Genomic DNA, 17260 nt, shown 5'->3' on the forward strand with positions numbered 1-17260 from the left:
ATATATCTGCCAGGTAAGTATGAACAAACTTTATTTTATCATTAAAATATCATTTTATTGAATTTGCTGTCATTAATTATTGTTTTTATTTTATGGAAAATTGTTTGTGTTATTTATGTTCTTTTTATAGAAATCCCTTACATGCTCATTAATCAATTTAGTTTACATATGAATGCAGAATATATAAGTTTCATTTTGATTCATTCATTAGATTAAATTTACTGTCATTTATTATTGTTTTCATTTTATGGGAAATTGCTCGTGTTATATAAAATCTTATTCTTTGAGAAACTTCTTAATCATTTAGTTCATATTATAAGTAAAGAATGCATACGTTTAATTTTTCTTCATTTATTTTTACTGCATTTTCTGTCATTAAGTACTCTTTTCATTTCACTGAGTATAAATGAAAACAAATGTATTTTATTTTTATCAGTGATAATGAACTATAATTTACATTGTCATTCACAGTGGAATTTGGAAGCAGAACAAAAATAAAGTGGTAAACGAAGCATATTTTAGCTCTTGTTCTTATTCCCCTTACTTTGTTGACAAACAAAGTGTATGCTGTAATTAGCATTAGGTGGAATTAATAAGAAAGTCAGTCTACAGTAATATTTCTGCATATCTAGTAATGCTAACCACATCAAAAACCTGGAAGGGAAACAAGGTATAATATGTAGTTCTAGACAACTGAAAATCCCGGGAATTTCCGGGATCCCGGGATTAGGACTAATTTTATCCCGGAATCCCGGGACAAGGAAAAAGCTCCAAAACGACAATCCCTAAACAGTGCACAAAATAATATCTCATGACTGTTGATGTTTCATCTCTAATCACCATAAAAATATTAAAATCTGCATTTCGTACGTAGGCAACTCTCAGCATTCTCCTCCCAGCCATAGTTTAAGTGCCTTTGAACTCTCGTCCCCAGCAAGTTTCTGTGCTTTGAAGTATAAACACTTCATTTCTCTCTCTCTCTCTCTCTCTCTCTCTCTCTCTCTCTCTCTCTCTCTCTCTCTCTCTCTCTCTCTCTCTCTCAATATACAAATATTTTAGTGAAAAAATACAGTAATTAGTGAATACACAGTGTTGCTCTGTGAAAAAAAGCAAATTAATGATAATTTTAGAGATAAGGCCCAAAGAAGAATCCGCAAATGAGTGAAGTTTCCCCGTGGACAAGTGAATGATGTGTTCCACAAAAATCCGCAACAAAATGAAATGCGTAAAAACAAGTGGTCACTGTATACTGTACCCTTCCTGCTGTTACCCCACAAAATTCTCATGCTGGTGTCTTGCATTTTCTATTCCTGGCCTTTTATTTGTTAAGAAGGATATGTTCAGAAGAATTAATGTAATGTTAAGCAAAGAAGGTTTACAGATGTGAGAGAGTGGGAGTCAATATTAACTGTTAATCTGATGTTGCCTCAGGAATGTTTTGATGCTGTGTCTGGACAACATTTTGTTAGATTGTATTAATATTTGGATAGTACTGTCAAATAAACACCTTGTCAGTTGGCCTAAGGATTTTATATGAACCTGAATTAAATATATTTTGTTTCAGTTGTGGCATTCTGTTTCCTAACGCTGTGTTGCTTTCTTTGATTTCAGATTCTCCTTAAGAAGAACCTTCCTTCCTTCGTCAGTTTTGAGCAGCATCAAGATTTTGGGAATGATTGTGTGTTTGATGGTACTAGATTACCAATAGCAGCTCTTAAAGCGTGAGAGACCAGAGTGAACTATTGTACTCCTACTTTACAGATTACAACAACAACAAGTAAAATCTGTTCTGAATATTAGATTCATACATTAGCAATGAAATCTGGCTGTAGTCCTTCAAGATATTGTAGTACTTAATTTATAACAGATTTATTGGATAATCATTTGTAAACAGTTTGTTTTAAGAGTTGTCAGTTGAACACATCTTCATTACAGAACAGGCCAGGACAAAAGGCTAAAATGAATCCGGAACATTCTCTAGAGTTACCTTTGAAAAGTGAAACTGAAGGTGCATTATCACACCCTTCCATAAATGAAGAAAACAGCAACATGGCTGCCTTTAGTGAAACCAGTTATGATGAGTTTTTGTCTGTGGACCCACTGATGGACATCAAAATAGAGCCAGAGGTATTCTGTGAGTCTAATGATGAATATACATATGAAATGAATTCAGTAGTGAATGAAAAAGATCCACTAACTTGCAAAAAGGAAGTAAAACAAGAAAGAAGGAATAGTCACAATGGAGAGAAGCCTTCCAGATCCACTGACTGTGAGAAAGCATTTTACAAGAAGATTAATCTTACAAGTCATAGCACAAATCCTACCAGAGAGAAGCCATTCATGTGCAAGGAATGTGGGAAAGCATTTTCCCAGAAACCAAATCTTATACGTCATATGAGAATCCATACTGGAGAGAAGCCATTCATGTGCAAGGAATGTGGGAAAGCATTTTCCCAGAAACCAGAACTTACAGCTCATATGAGAATCCATACTGGAGAGAAGCCATTCATGTGCAAGGAATGTGGGAAAGCATTTTCCCATAAACCAAATCTTACAGTTCATATGAGAATCCATAATGGAGAGAAGCCATTCATGTGCAAGGAATGTGGGAAAGCATTTTCCTGTAAACCAAATCTTACAGTTCATATAAGAATTCATACTGGAGAGAAGCCATTCATGTGCAAGGAATGTGGGAAAGCATTTTCCTGGAAACCAGATCTTACACGTCATATGAGAATGCATACTGGAGAGAAGCCATTCATATGCAAGGAATGTGGGAAAGCATCTTCCAGTAAATCAGATCTTGGACGTCATATGAGACTGCATATTGGTGAGAAGCCATTCATGTGCAATGAATGTGGAAAAGCATTTTCCCAGAAACAAAGTATTACTGCTCATATGAGAATACATACTGGTGAGAAGCCATTCATGTGCAAGGAATGTGGGAAAGCATTTTCCAGAAAACCAAATCTTACAGCTCATATGAGAATCCATACTGGAGAGAAACCATTCATGTGCAAGGAATGTGGTAAAGCATTTTCCAAGAAAGAACATCTTACAGTTCATATGAGAATGCATTCTGGTGAGAAGCCGTTCACGTGCAAGGAATGTGGGAAAGCATTTTCCAGTAAGTCAGATCTTGGACGTCATATGAGACTGCATACTGGTGAGAAGCCATTCATGTGCAATGAATGTGGAAAAGCATTTTCCCAGAAACCAGATCTTACAGCTCATATGAGAATACATACTGGAGAGAAGCCATTCATGTGCAAGGAATGTGGGAAAGCATTTTCCATGAAACCACATCTTACAGTTCATATGAGAATGCATACAGGAGAGAAGCCATTCATGTGCAAGGCATGTGGGAAAGAATTTTCCAGGAAACCAAATCTTACATGTCATATGAGAATTCATACTTGAAAGAAGCCATTCATGTGCAAGAAATGTGGGAAAGCATTTTCCAGGAAACATCTTTTAATTCATATGAGAGTTCTTACTGGAAAATAGCCATTTACAGTACTGTAAGCACTCAATTTTATCTGCTAATATACCCAAGGCTCTTGTGGAGATTGGAAATTTGTGGATATGGTAAAAAAAACACTTCCTGGATGTAAAATGTCAGTTATTTGGAGTGAATCTTACCTACTGTTAAAGTTAACTTATATCTTCACGCCATTAGGGTCGATTGGCTTACAAAATAAAAAACAATAATGCTTGGCTAACCCTCTATGACTGTGTCTGTAATGACCTGTTTCCCATCAGGTGGTGTTGGAATGTTTATGTTCTTGTCAGAATTCTTCATGACCACCCACTAAGATGTGGGGAGGCTCGATGGGTTTCCACTTGAACATTTGGTAAGTATCTAAGTAATTGATTTTATCATGGAAATTATCATTATTTGGAATGCATCTTAACCCTTAAACGCCTACTGGACGTATCATACGTCGACTAAAATTGTCTGTTGGGTGCCAAGTGGACGTACCATATGTCGACTACAAAAAATTTCAACCTTTGGTCAACTTTGACTCGACCGAAATGGTCGAAAAACGCAATTGTAAGCTAAAACTCTTACATTCTAGTAATATTCAATCATGTACCTTCATTTTGCAACAAATTGGAAGTCACTAGCACAATATTTCGATTTATGGTGAATTTTTGAAAAACTTTTTCTTACGCCCGATGTAACTCGGCTGAAAATTTCAGAAATTTTTTTCGTCATTTTGTCGCAATTTTTGCACTGTTCTATATTAGCCGTTACATAAAGTTTTACATATGAAAATGTGTGTAATTTCATGTAAAATACAGCAAAATACAACCCATGGTTGTAGCTTTTATCAGTTTGGAAATATTTTCATATAAACCACGATAACTGCCAAAATTTCAACCTTCGGTCAACTTTGACTCGACCGAAATGGTAAAAAAACGCAATTGTAAGCTAAAACTCTTACATTCTAGTAATATTCAATCATTTACCTTCGTTTTGCAACCAATTGGAAGTCTCTAGCACAATATTTCGATTTATGGTGAATTTAAAAAAAAAAATACTTTTTCCTCACGTCCGCGCCAGAAATTCTTTCGTCACGTTGTTGTAATGTTTGCACCGTTTTATATTAGTCGTTACATAACGTTTTATATATGGAAATGTGCACAATTTCATGTAGAATACAACAGAAAATAGCTCATGGTAGTAGCTTTTATCAGTTTTGAAATATTTTCATATAAATCACGATAACTGCCAAAATTTCAACCTTCGGTCAACTTTAACTCGACCGAAATGGTAAAAAAACGCAATTATAAGCTAAAACTCTTACATTCTAGTAATATTCAATCATGTACCTTCATTTTGCAACAAACTGGAAGTCTCTAGCACAATATTTCGATTTATGGTGAATTTCTGAAAAAACTGTTTTCTTACGCCTGCTGTAACTCGCCGAACATCTCGAAATTCTTTCGTCACGTTGTCGTAATGTTTGCATCGTTTTACATTAGTCGTTACATAAACTTTTATATATGAAAATGTGTGCAATTTCATGTAGAATACAACAGAAAATAGCTCATGGTTGTAGCTTTTATCAGTTTTGAAATATTTTCACATAAATCACGATAACTGCCAAAATTTCAACCTTCGGTCAACTTTAACTCGACCGAAATGGTAAAAAAACGCAATTGTAAGCTAAAACTCTTACATTCTAGTAATATTCAATCGTTTACCTTCATTTTTCAATAAATTGGAAGTCTCTAGCACAATATTTCGATTTATGGTGAATTTTTGAAAAAAACATCTTCCTTACGTCTGCGTGGTAACTCGGCCGAACATCTCAGAAATTCTTTTGTCATGTTGTCGTAATATTTGCACCGTTTTATATTAGTCTTTACATAAAGTTTTATATATGAAAATGTGTGCAATTTCATGTACAATACAACAGAAAATAACTCATGGTTGTAGCTTTTATCAGTTTTGAAATATTTTCATATAAATCACGATAAATAGAAAAAATTCGACTTTCGGTCAACTTTAACTCGACCGAAATGGTCGAAAACTGCAATTGCTTTGATCGTTTTACAATTTGTTATATACCAAAATCATCGCACTTTAGTGTAAAATACAAAGAAAAACAAAATAACCCGTTAGCTTTAACCGTTTTGCTCACAGCGCGATTTGTATAAAATTATATATGAAAATTTTTTTTTGCGCTGTCATATATTTCAATATTTATATATGATAATGATATTTTATTCATTTCTGATGGTTGCACACTAAACTTCAGGCATTCGGCGCTAACTCACCGAACGCCGCCGGCATTCAGGAGACGTTTTTGTAAATAGAGGCTCGGCGTTTAAGGGTTAACTACTGTTAAAATTAGCTGACTACCACATTGAATGAGGATGGTGAGTTAGTGTGGCCAGAGAAGCAATATTTAACCAAACAGACTGGTTGAGGCTGGAAATACCCATGGCTCCATGGCCTCCTTGCATAACAACTGTCAAATCAAAAAACTGTCAAATGAAATGAAAGCTCCCGAAAAGATGAACCCTTACCCAGCCCTCCCCATTCAGGTCTCCTGGGCCTCTTGGACATTTATTTCATAAGTCCTCACTCAGTCCATTAACTAAAGAAACCAGTGACTGTTATGCATGTCTTGTATGTAAGCCCTAGTGATGGTATGTATTTTATGTACCTGATCTGTGCAAAAATTAAGCTTGTGTGTCTTTAATGTGAGCACTAGAGACCTTATGTAACTCCTCAGTATTGGAAGTCTTGTATTGTCAACTTGATCAGTTTTCAGTGTTACCATGTACAGTACAGGGAGGCCCCTGGTTATGACGGTCTCAACATTCGTCGATCCAATCTTACGACACTCAGAACTCGTCACTTTTTTTCATTTTTATATATTTTTTTAATATTAAGTACTGTATTTATTGCCAATGATCATTTTTATAAATTTCATCTTTTGTATCTAGAGTGTGTGAGTTGAAATAAAGAATACAATATTATTATCACTGTTATTATTATATAGATCCAACTTAAGGCATATTCGACTTAAGTCTCTACCTCAGGAACGGATCTCCGTCATATCTCGGGGACTGCCTGTATTGCTTATGTTCCTCATGGTGTAGTATTGAATACTACTTGAATTACCTCACAGCATGTGATAAGCTATCATGCTCCTTTGTTTTGTATCAAACAAATTTTATTTTTGTACACTCTTGCCACAATGTTGGCCTATCAATAAACCCTTCATTTTTGCAACCACTGTAACTTTTTTACCATTTGGAGTAAATATTGAAGTAGTAGTATCAGTATATGGTGTGCTACTATTTACTTACAACAGCTACCATTAAAGTGATCTTGTACTGAATAAAAACAAACAGGTTTTCCCATAACCTGAGAAATAATCATCTTCTTCAAGAGCTTTTCCTAGAAAGGAATAAAACTACATTTTTCAAAACACAGGAATTCTGTTGTCATCTAAAGGATGGACTCAAAATAGCAAATTGTTGGACTCAGAATAACAAATTATTTGTACATGAATACAAACCCTTGGTCTTTACATATAGAAGTACCCTGAGCGAAGCTGGAAACTAGCCAGTCAATTCTTAACAAGGTTGTTAGGTAGTTAACTATTGGCGGTAGGGTGGGTAGTCCCACCCCTCCGTCCCCACAACGCATCGCTTACCTTCTGGCCATTGGTCAAGATGCATGCATCTCACTCACCTCTGCCTGACAAACTGGTTTTCCTCACTGATCCTGGTTTTTCCTGTGTGATCTCTTTGTGATACTTTGTTCGATATATTGTGTGATTTGTGATTGCAATTATGCAAACCCATGACTCATCACATCCTAAGGAGGGAAAGTCTCGTGCCATGCAGCATTGCCCTGGCATAGGGAATGTTCCTTGCCATCACTTCCTCTCCTCTTATGAAGCTGATCCTCACACCTTATGCACGCATTGCTGCCAGCATGAGTGCAACCAGACTAGCCCTTGTCCTGAGTGTCATGATTGGTCTTCAGAGCAATGGGTGAAGTTTGCACGGAAAAGGAAATACAAGAGGAAGGCTTCTACACGCCTCCAGTGACGCCAAGGGTTGCCACTCCTTCTAGTTCCTCCCTTCCCTTGTGAAACTGCTTCTTGTTGCTACTCCTCAAGGAGAAGTCACTCCTTCGCACTCTCCTATTGCTCCATAAATGGAGTCGTGGGGTTAAACCAGGAGGTGCGAGTCAGACAGGCCATAGCTTGAGATTGGGATCATTTGCCCTCCCATCCCAACCCTCCCACGAGCGCTTACATCCCCAGTTCAGTTCCAGGATCAGAGCGATCGTATGTTCAATTGGTGCAGAGTGTGTCAGGGGTTCTGATGAGGGTCTCTTTCCTGCCAAGAAAGTAGTCTGGTAGGTCCCTGACCTGGAAGGGCTTGAGTGTCCTTTTCCTCAGGACATGGACACCCCAGAACTACAGATGACCGTTGTTGAGATAGTGAAACTGATTTGTCAGTATAACGATCTTGGGGAAGAGACAGTGGCAATTCCTGTGGATCGTCCTTCTGCCCACGAACTTTCTGGGGACAACACAAGGAACCCAAAGCTTCGTTGGGCCTGTCGTGGTCTGATCTTGGCAAAGGGGTTCTAGATCAAGTGAGTTCTCTGGTATCTGGGCAGGAGAACTCACTTTGGTCTAGCTGCTCACACAATATACTTCCCCCTCCTCTACCTCGTCAGAAGCGATTCTACGTGCTCTCGGAGAGGCCACTACCGACCAAACAGGTTGACCCAGACCTGGTTCATCTAGGCCCAGGGTCTGTCTCTGGACCAGCTCTGTGCAGAGGAAGTCTCCCTCTCCAAGCAGGAGTCAGCAGCTCTGTAATCAACTGCTGTATTAAATTAATTTGTATTTTTCCCAGCATACAAACCTGAAGTTCTTTACTTAGGGATTTAGCCTGCAGACACAAGCTGGAACTGCTGTTCAACTTTCAGAAACTGTTATTAACTAGCAATGGTAGGGGGGGGGGAGGCCCTCCCCACTCATCCATCTGTACTTCACTTTGCCTTTTGGTCTAGGTACCAGAATGAGGGGTGACTGAGGTGGGCCGTAAATGTGAAGACCTTCAGATTTGTATGTTAGGAAAAATACAAATTACTTAAGAATTTGCTCTTTTTTCCTACATGAATACAAACCTTTCTATACGTAGGAGACTAACGTTTTTGGGGGGGCGGGGGGAGTGTTGGCAATTCTTTGAACCAGCAGATTGGTTCTACCCAACTTTGAATACCTTCCTGGTCTGGAAGAGCTGAGGAAGGAATCCCAAACCTCTAGCTGGATGGACATATGGGATGTTGCAACTGCTAGACTTCTGGGCTTAATGTAATGAGTTTGCATGATTACTTTGAAGGCTTAGATGAACCCAATAGTTGTGGAGACAATAAAACTTGCTAGTAAAAACCAATGGGTTATTGTCACTGTCAATCCCTCTCTCCTCTTGTCAAGAAAGGGGGGACATGCATCTAATCATTCTACTAAAAGATGAAAGACAGGGTGGTCGTGTCTTGCACTCACCTGCAAAACTCCTCCGTCCAGCATGTGATGACTCACCACCTGCCTCTCTGCCCTATGAGAGTGAAAAGGGAGGAGACCAGTCACTCATCTACATTCTCTCTCGCTTTTAGTGCAGGCGCAGCTTCTCTCTTTGCCACAGAGCTGTCAAGACTGACAGCTCCAAATTCTAGGAAGAGGCATCTCTGGTCGCCAGGGGTTCAGTCCAGCAGCAACGAGACTCAGAGGCCAGAGAAGCATTCACACATGGAACTGAGCAGCAGCAAGCTGGGAAATGGAACTTTCTCCCCCTCCTACGAGGATGCCAGGAGGAGGAGCGGCCATGTCGTGATCACATCCAAGATAATGGACTCCAAGGCCAGCAAGTTGCATGCGGAGATATGGAGGTGGAACGAAGCCGCTTGACTGAGTTTAGCGAACAGGTCTGGGGGGAAGTGACTGGACCGTAAGTCAGTCTAGTGTTATTCCAGATGTACCTAGTGTTGATAATGTTGCGTTGGACTTGAACTTTGGAGTCAGTAATGTGAGCAACTGTGGTGTCGGTCAGCCTGGAAGTGACTTGGATATGAACTGCGCAATTAGCCAGGCCATACCCATTAGTAGTACAGTATATCAGTTGACGACAGTGGGTTGTCATCATTCGACACAGACAATAATAATCCTTTATTGCCAGCATCCTTGCCAGTGCCAAACAGCGTTGAGGAGGGCTCTGTCAGTTCGAACAAAGAGAGGACTTTACAGAACGGGGTCAATTAGGTGCAGAGTCTGAAACTAACAGTCTAGAGACACCATACTGAATGGACAGTTTTAACAATGCCAATTCTAGTAAGAAGGTTCCTTTTGGATTCAAGAAACAAGTACAGTATTTTATTTTAATAAAGTTAGGAATTATAGAAACCACGAGGAAGACCTCTGAAAGTGCAGTTATACATTAAAATTGTTTATATGCTTCTGTGTATTTTGTATCTTTACACGAAAGATATTAAGTGGTGTTGAAAGGAAGGCCCTTCTCTAAAAGAAAAGTCCTTCACTAAAAGGAAGAACCTGCACTTAGCAGGTAAAAAATGACGCTTCAGTTCATTGTTTACAGATGAATGGAGGACCTACTTGTTGAAAGGTGTGCAGGCTACCAGTCTAATTTTCTGTGCTACCGTATTTTTTCTGCCTCCCTTGGGACACAGCCTATGGCACTGCCTTCTTCCTTGTGCCAGTCATCACTTCCTTTCAGTCTCTTCCTCATTAGCTGTCTACAACTCTGCCCTCTCCAGTTTTCACTTCATTTGAGAACTTAAATCTTTCACAAAAGTTCTTTGAGAATCTGGAAATGCGTCTGATAGATCAGACGCACAGATTGACCACTTTTAAGTGACAGCAGATTTATTAAGATAGACTGGTGATGATTGTGTTGTTTTGAAGCTGAATACTTTTGAATTTTTATTATATACTCTAAAATTGATAAAGATTAAAAACAACAGTCAAATTGATGAGCTGATTTTTGTCCCAAAATCTTTTATACAGTCAATGTCATTTGCCATCAAGGGACCCTCAAATGGTTGAGGTACTTTTATGGTCATTTTTTTTTATGTCACTTTTAGGTAAATAAAAAAAAAAACAAAACCAGTACATCTTTTTGCTGTTGGTAAACAGAAACCACAAGTTTATTGGTTCCAGGTACAAGAAGAAGCATCTTTGGACATATGTTTGTGTATGAGAGAAGACGCTCTGTTCTTTTGATTTTGGATGAAAGGAGTTATTTGTGATGTGTGCAGAAAGTCCGTTTATTGTCTCTGGATAAAAGCGTTTGTGTTTTTTACGGAAAAGAATTTCCTCTTCTGTCGTTTGTCTGGGTAAAAGAAGACAGCATTGCATTGTTTGTATGGAGAGACGGCAATTGTGTGTTTATTGTAGGTCAATAAAGACACCTCTCTTCATTGTTTGAAGGAAAAGGGCAAAATTGTTTTCTTTTTGTGGGGTAATGGAAGAAATTGTGTATTTCATGTTGGTAAAAGTACCAATTGTTTCCATATTAAAAAGTGCTGTGTTTAACAGAGAACAAAAAGCATGTCCATATACTGTTTCCTTCCCTTGTATGAACAATGTAGCATATCCTGGGGTTAGGTTTGCCTTCCATAATAGAGGAGAATCTTCAAAAGCCCAGACAGTTGGAAGCAACACGAATGTGAAATTTGTGTACCGTACAGACAAACAATACACGGATTAGTTGGTGTTGCTGGAGACATTGGAGATTGTGGACTTGCAGCTAGTACGTGTATGTATGTGGTTATATTTCGTTTTATAAGTCATCGTAAGTATCTGCGAACCTTTTCAAGAATACATGAGTGCCCACTTATCTGCAGCACTTACTCTCTTACAGGAGTGATTTGAACGTAACTTGTGACTGTCATAGCCTTACTTAGCATATCATTATCATAATGCTGTATGACGCAAAGAGCCTCTGTGGAATTCCTTCATCTTTTCAAATCTCCATTCGTCTCCAGCCTCCTCCCATATCTCCCATATGGGGGTAGTGCCTTCAGTGCACCTTGTGTGGTACTCTGTAGGCATCATTTAGGGTTCTTGGCACCGTCCTTCCATGGCCCCTAGTTGCTGTGACCCCTTTCGTTCCTTTTACTGTGTCACCTTTCATATTCTCTTTCTTCCTTCTTACTTTCCTCAACCCTCTCCCTCAAGCTTACTTTCCTCAACCCTCTCCCTCAAGCTTACTTTCCTCAACCCTCTCCCTCAAGCTTACTTTCCTCAACTCTCTCCTAACAAATGTTTCACAGTGCTTCAGCTGCAAAAGGTTTTTTCCTCCTGTTACGCCTCTCAAACCTTTTTATGCCTCTCAGTTTCCTCTCAGTGCTGAACGACCTCAGGATGGTTTCCAGCGCTGGGCCTTTGGCCTAAATTTTGTATTCCATTACATGAAAACTTTATTTTAATCCCAGTTAAACTTTTTAAGACTACTGTATAGATTACAGAACATTCGTAAATTGGAAAAATTAGCTGTAATGAAAACCCTTTTACACATTGTTCACAGTATTTAGCACCGTTAAGGTTAAGTCAGGAAACCCACACAGTTTTTCTCATTTGTTGCAAAACAAAATTCAGGAGACTGATGAAGAGGTATTACATGTCTGTCAGTTTAATAAAACTACTGTAAATACTGGTCCTATTCACAGTTCATGAAATTGATACAGTCTGCAGTTGCTCTCCAAGTTTCCATTGCAACACAGTGTTGTTGCACTTTCGTTATTAATGGCATTTTGGATCTGTATAGCCACACGCAGTCCTCAAAAGCAATCTCCATTGCTCCTTTTAAATTTTAATGACGCTATCGTGTATGTTCTCCTACAGGTTGTGTGAAGGACATGTCCAAACCATCTCCATCTCCCCTACATCATTATCTCATCTGGCGTGGTGGGTCTTTCATCACTTTCATTATGGCAGCATTTCTCACTCTGTCCTGCCCTCCAACTCTTAATATTCTCCTTGAAGCTTCATTCTCAAATAGACAAACTCTGCTAGACAGTCTCATTGTCATACCATTATTTGTGTCCATATAGCAATGCAGGTCATAATACTTATGTATAATCTTTCATACGCAGTTTCAGCCTCACCTCACACCAGATAGTTTGGCAAAGGTGCTGACATTATGAATGAAATAATAAGTTATGTGTAATGTTTGTTTATGTTTTGGCAGATTCAGCATTTTTTATGTAGCACAGACCATTAGGGCTATGATTATTCAAGTTAATTTTATACTCTGTGGTTACTGTGTATGGTTCCATGGCTTGGACTTGTCCCTTGCACTACACCAATACACCAGCAGGACTCTTGAGGGCACCAGACCTACTAGGATGAGAACTATGAAAAGAGAGGCTTCAGATGAGAGAGAGAGGAGATTTGTGGAAGATAAAGCACAGGAAAGGGGAAAGATACGGGTGGCGTAATTTTACAGAGGCCCTTTGCATCGCACAGCATAAGAAGCGATGATGATGAATTTGACGGTTAGAGGTTTTTGTTGAATTACTTCATCATTCCTTCACAATTTTCAGTCAATTTATGGCAGGATTTGGTGGAGTGTTGGAATTTGTGACAAATCAAAACAGACTGAAGGTGCTGAAATGAATTTTTTGCCAAGTATACAAGATCTAAGAGGAATTAAAAAGGTTGAGGAATGCTGAGATACATAGAAGTTTCATTGTTTTTTAGATGGTTCATTCATGTGAAGGGAATGGGCGACAATAGGCTGATGAAAAGAAAGTATGTATGAATCAGAAATGTCAGGTGGAAAGAGAAGAGGAAGACCTCAAAAGTACAGTACTGGACAGATGTAGTGAAAGAGGTTTGGAAGGAAGGGCCTTAATATCTAGCAAGCAGGAAAATGCACTGAAGTCAGAGGTGAGTGGCACATTGTATGTAGGGTATTCAATGTGCTGCTGATGTGCATATTGTGTATGGTGTAACTGGTCCTTGCGTTGTTTTTTCAATGGAGTCACCCCCTGTTAGGGAGAAATGGCTTTTATAATTAAAAAGTAGAATTCAAAGGAACAACTATTTTAAAGAATTCTTTGTCAGAATCTTCAAAGTTAACTGAGATATTTTTTTGTTAAGAACAAACTCGCTCAGGCTATCCATACAAGAGTTAAGATTCTGAATTGGGTCAAAATATCTCTTAGACACTTCCATGACTCAGGTAGGGGGTTAATGCCATCCGTGAGCCTAAGCAGTGCACTGTAGGCATTACTTGATAAGATTCTTTGTAGTGCCCCTTCCTTAGGCCCCTAGCTGCTATAACCCCTTTCATTCTTTTACTGTTCCTCCGTTCATATTATCTTTATGCCATCTTACCTTCCTCAACCCTCTCCTGACAATTGTTGCAAAGTGCTTCTTCAACTGCAAAAGGTTTTCCTCCTGTTAAGCCTCTCAAACCTCTCTCTTCCTCTCAGCACTGAATGACCTCAGCAGAGGTCCCAGAGCTTGCTTGGCCTCTGGCCTGAATTTTATATTCCACTTCCAGTTTCTGTTGAAGGAAGGAAGGAAGGGGTGAGGAGGAATGGTGGTCAGGAAAGCTGTGGGTATGGAAGTATGAGGAAGGCCCAGGAAGTCCTGGAGAAAGAGAAGAGCAGAAGACCCAGACTGTAAGGGAGTTCAGGCAGAAAGAGCGCAGGACAAAAGAGTAGGGAGAGAGAGAACTCATATCACGTCTAACCCCATAAAAGGGTAAAGCTGACGTCAAGACATTTATGAAGGTGACGAGATTGTAGGAACTATGCTGCCGTGAAAACAAATCTTCTCATCTTGGCCACAACTGAAATGTGGAACAGTCTGTCCATTGCAGTTGTGGAATGTTCTGATCTCCTGATGTTTAGGTGAGGAGCAGTTTCTCTCTCTCTCTCTTGAATTTCAGGTGTATTGGTTTTATTTCAAATGAAAAAACTGTGAAGTTCGAAGATGTACGTTTGAGGTCATGTAATGTTGAAACTGACCTTCTTAGTTCACAGTCAAAGTGTGATTGAAAGCCATTTTCAGAGGCAAAATAACTCATGTCTGTGATGAATAGTGAAAGATCATCTTTCATTTATGTTTTGATAATGAAAATGATCACATAAGGGCAATATTAGACTAATACGATCAGTAAGAAACAATACCAAGTTGCTCTTATGACTAAAACGAAATAGAGATTGAAATAAGTAAAATAAGATATTAAATATATATATATATATATATATATATATATATATATATATATATATATATATATATATATATATATATATATATATATTATATATATATATATATATATATATATATACAGTATATATATATATATATATATATATATATATATATATATATATATATATATATATAATTTATTAAATTTGAATATATACAATGCGCTAAAGTTTCTTTGGCGCAATCGAGTTTTCTGTACAACATATGCTGTATGAAGTGCTCAGCCACGACCAATGAAACTCTACTGTGGTCCGGTGGTGGCCTCAACCACGGCCCATGAAACTCTGCCATGGTCCGGTGGCGTCTTTTGTTGTTGGTACTTATAGCAGTGCCAGAAGTACGATTATGGCTAACTTTAACCTTAAATAAAATAATAACTGCTGAGGCTTGAGGGCTGCAATTTGGTATGTTTGATGACTGGACGGTTGGATGGTCAACGTGAGCCTACCAATTTGCAGCCCTCTAGCCTCAGAAGTTTTTTTTAAAACCCAATCAGTGTGTGGAGCAGCCAGTCCAACTTGCTGCTGGTCTCAAGCCCGGATAAATGGGGAGAGTTGCTGCTTGGTTTAGCCAACCAAGTATGAAAACAGTGGCAAAAACTAAATAATGAGCCTCTAGTTGACGATGGAATGCAATAGGGCCAGGGCATACCCCGTAAGCAAGGCGCTGCAGTGTCCCCTGACAGCAGTGAGAAATATGCAAAGGGTACTGCAGAAGTCACGACTGTGGCTAAAGAAGTTAGTGGGGAGAAAGGATTAGAAAAAGAAAGGAAAGGTGAGAATTGGAAATTGGAATGCTGGGAGCCTCATAGGAAAAGGAAGAGAGTTGGTTGATGTCATGCAGAGAAGGAAAATTAGGACTCTGTCTATACAAGAGACTAAATGGAAGAGGATAAGTGCAAGGAAGCTTGGAGAAGGATATAAAGTTTACTACGCAGGGGAAGAGACAGGGAGAAATGGGGTAGGAATTATTCCCCATCCAGAGTTGCAGGAGAATGTCACAGAGGTCGTGTATCAGTGATAGGCTCATGGGCTTAAAGTCTGTGAAAGATAAGAGAGTATGGCATATCATCTTGGTATACGCCCCTCAACAAGGGTATAGTGAAGAGGAGAAGGAGGAATTCAGAGGGAAATTGGAGGAATATATATCGAAAGAGTACCAAGAAGTGAACTATTAGCGTTATCTGGGGACACAAATGCCCATGTAGGTGAGAGTTTTGATGGCTTTGAAGGAATACATGGAGGAAGAGGTTTCGGAAGAAGAAACCAAGAAGGTGACAGATTGTTGGAATTAGCAGAAGCTATGAATCTGGTAGTTTGAATACACATTTTGAGAAAAGAAGTCATCTGGTAACATACAAAAGTGGACAAAATGAGACACAAATTGATCATGTTTTGGTTAGGAGGGAAGACAAGAAAATCATTATGGCTTGTAAGGTAATTCCAAATGAATCTGTTTTAGCTCGACAGTCCACCTTCTTCCCGGTACTTGTTCTTTTAACCTTTTCTGGAATCGAGGAGGTAATAATGTATTTAGATGGCTGAAGAAAAAGAATTCTTTTTCAAATAGGAAACCCTATGAGAAAGAAATCTGGGATATCAAATCTGTTTCAGCAGCCTTATTGTTATTTCTGGTCCCTGTTTCCTCAACCATCCTAAGCCTTAGCTGCTCCTCCTCTTCACTCCACAAACACAGTTGCTGGCACACTCCTACACTATTCGCGTGAGGTGCTACACAGCTTTATTTATTCCATTTATGGTCATTCAAAATGTTTATTTTAATTTTTGTCCATTACCCTTTTCAGGAACAATAACCCCGAAAAATTAGAGATGTTTTTAAACTAGACATTACAAAATATTGTCAATGAATTTCCACTTTACTTTAACCCTCCCCCTTTCATTTCTTCTCCTTTTTGACTGAGGCAGAGCCTTTGTGCTATTGGCTTTGACGTCCATCGCTTTCCAGGTTGACAGCATTCTTCATTTTCAGGGCTAGCCTCATATATTACCCCGTTTTCTGTTAGGGGATTTCAGGGGCTCTAAAGTAATGTTTCATGATCTCCTGTTTTTCGTAGGGTTGTACTCTGAATAAATGTTCGGTGCTGTCCGCCTTCTCCACTCTGCAGATATCACAGACCCCGTCCTCATATTTATGTACCCCGGAAGGAAGCTAGACTGTAAGTTCAACATTGAATTCAGCCTGGCTTTCATTATCATACAAGCGTCCTTTGTCTCCAGTTCCCTTCTGTAGTTATTTTCCCTGAAGTTTTCTATGAACCTCAGCTTCTTTTTTTTCTCTCTTTTCTTTCACGGTCTCTCCGATATCTTGCTTAATTCTTATCTTCATTTTCTTTTTCAGTGCTTCTTTGGCATATTCTCTCATTCATTTTCTCTCTATGTTATATTTAGTACATGTGGTTTCTAAGCTTTTTGTCCAGCACAGTCCATTGGGGGCTCTTAAGTGAT

The 17260-nt window shown here is 38.8% G+C and overlaps 1 pseudogene; it reads left to right on the top strand.

Annotated features, from left to right (window-relative positions):
- The window catches only part of LOC136838152 (zinc finger protein 850-like), a 144507-nt pseudogene extending 140341 nt beyond the window's left edge, over positions 1–4166 (top strand).
- The last annotated feature ends 13094 nt before the right edge of the window (positions 4167–17260 follow it).

The sequence above is a fragment of the Macrobrachium rosenbergii genome, unplaced genomic scaffold (assembly GCF_040412425.1).
Source record: "Macrobrachium rosenbergii isolate ZJJX-2024 unplaced genomic scaffold, ASM4041242v1 171, whole genome shotgun sequence".
Lineage (NCBI taxonomy): Eukaryota > Metazoa > Arthropoda > Malacostraca > Decapoda > Palaemonidae > Macrobrachium > Macrobrachium rosenbergii.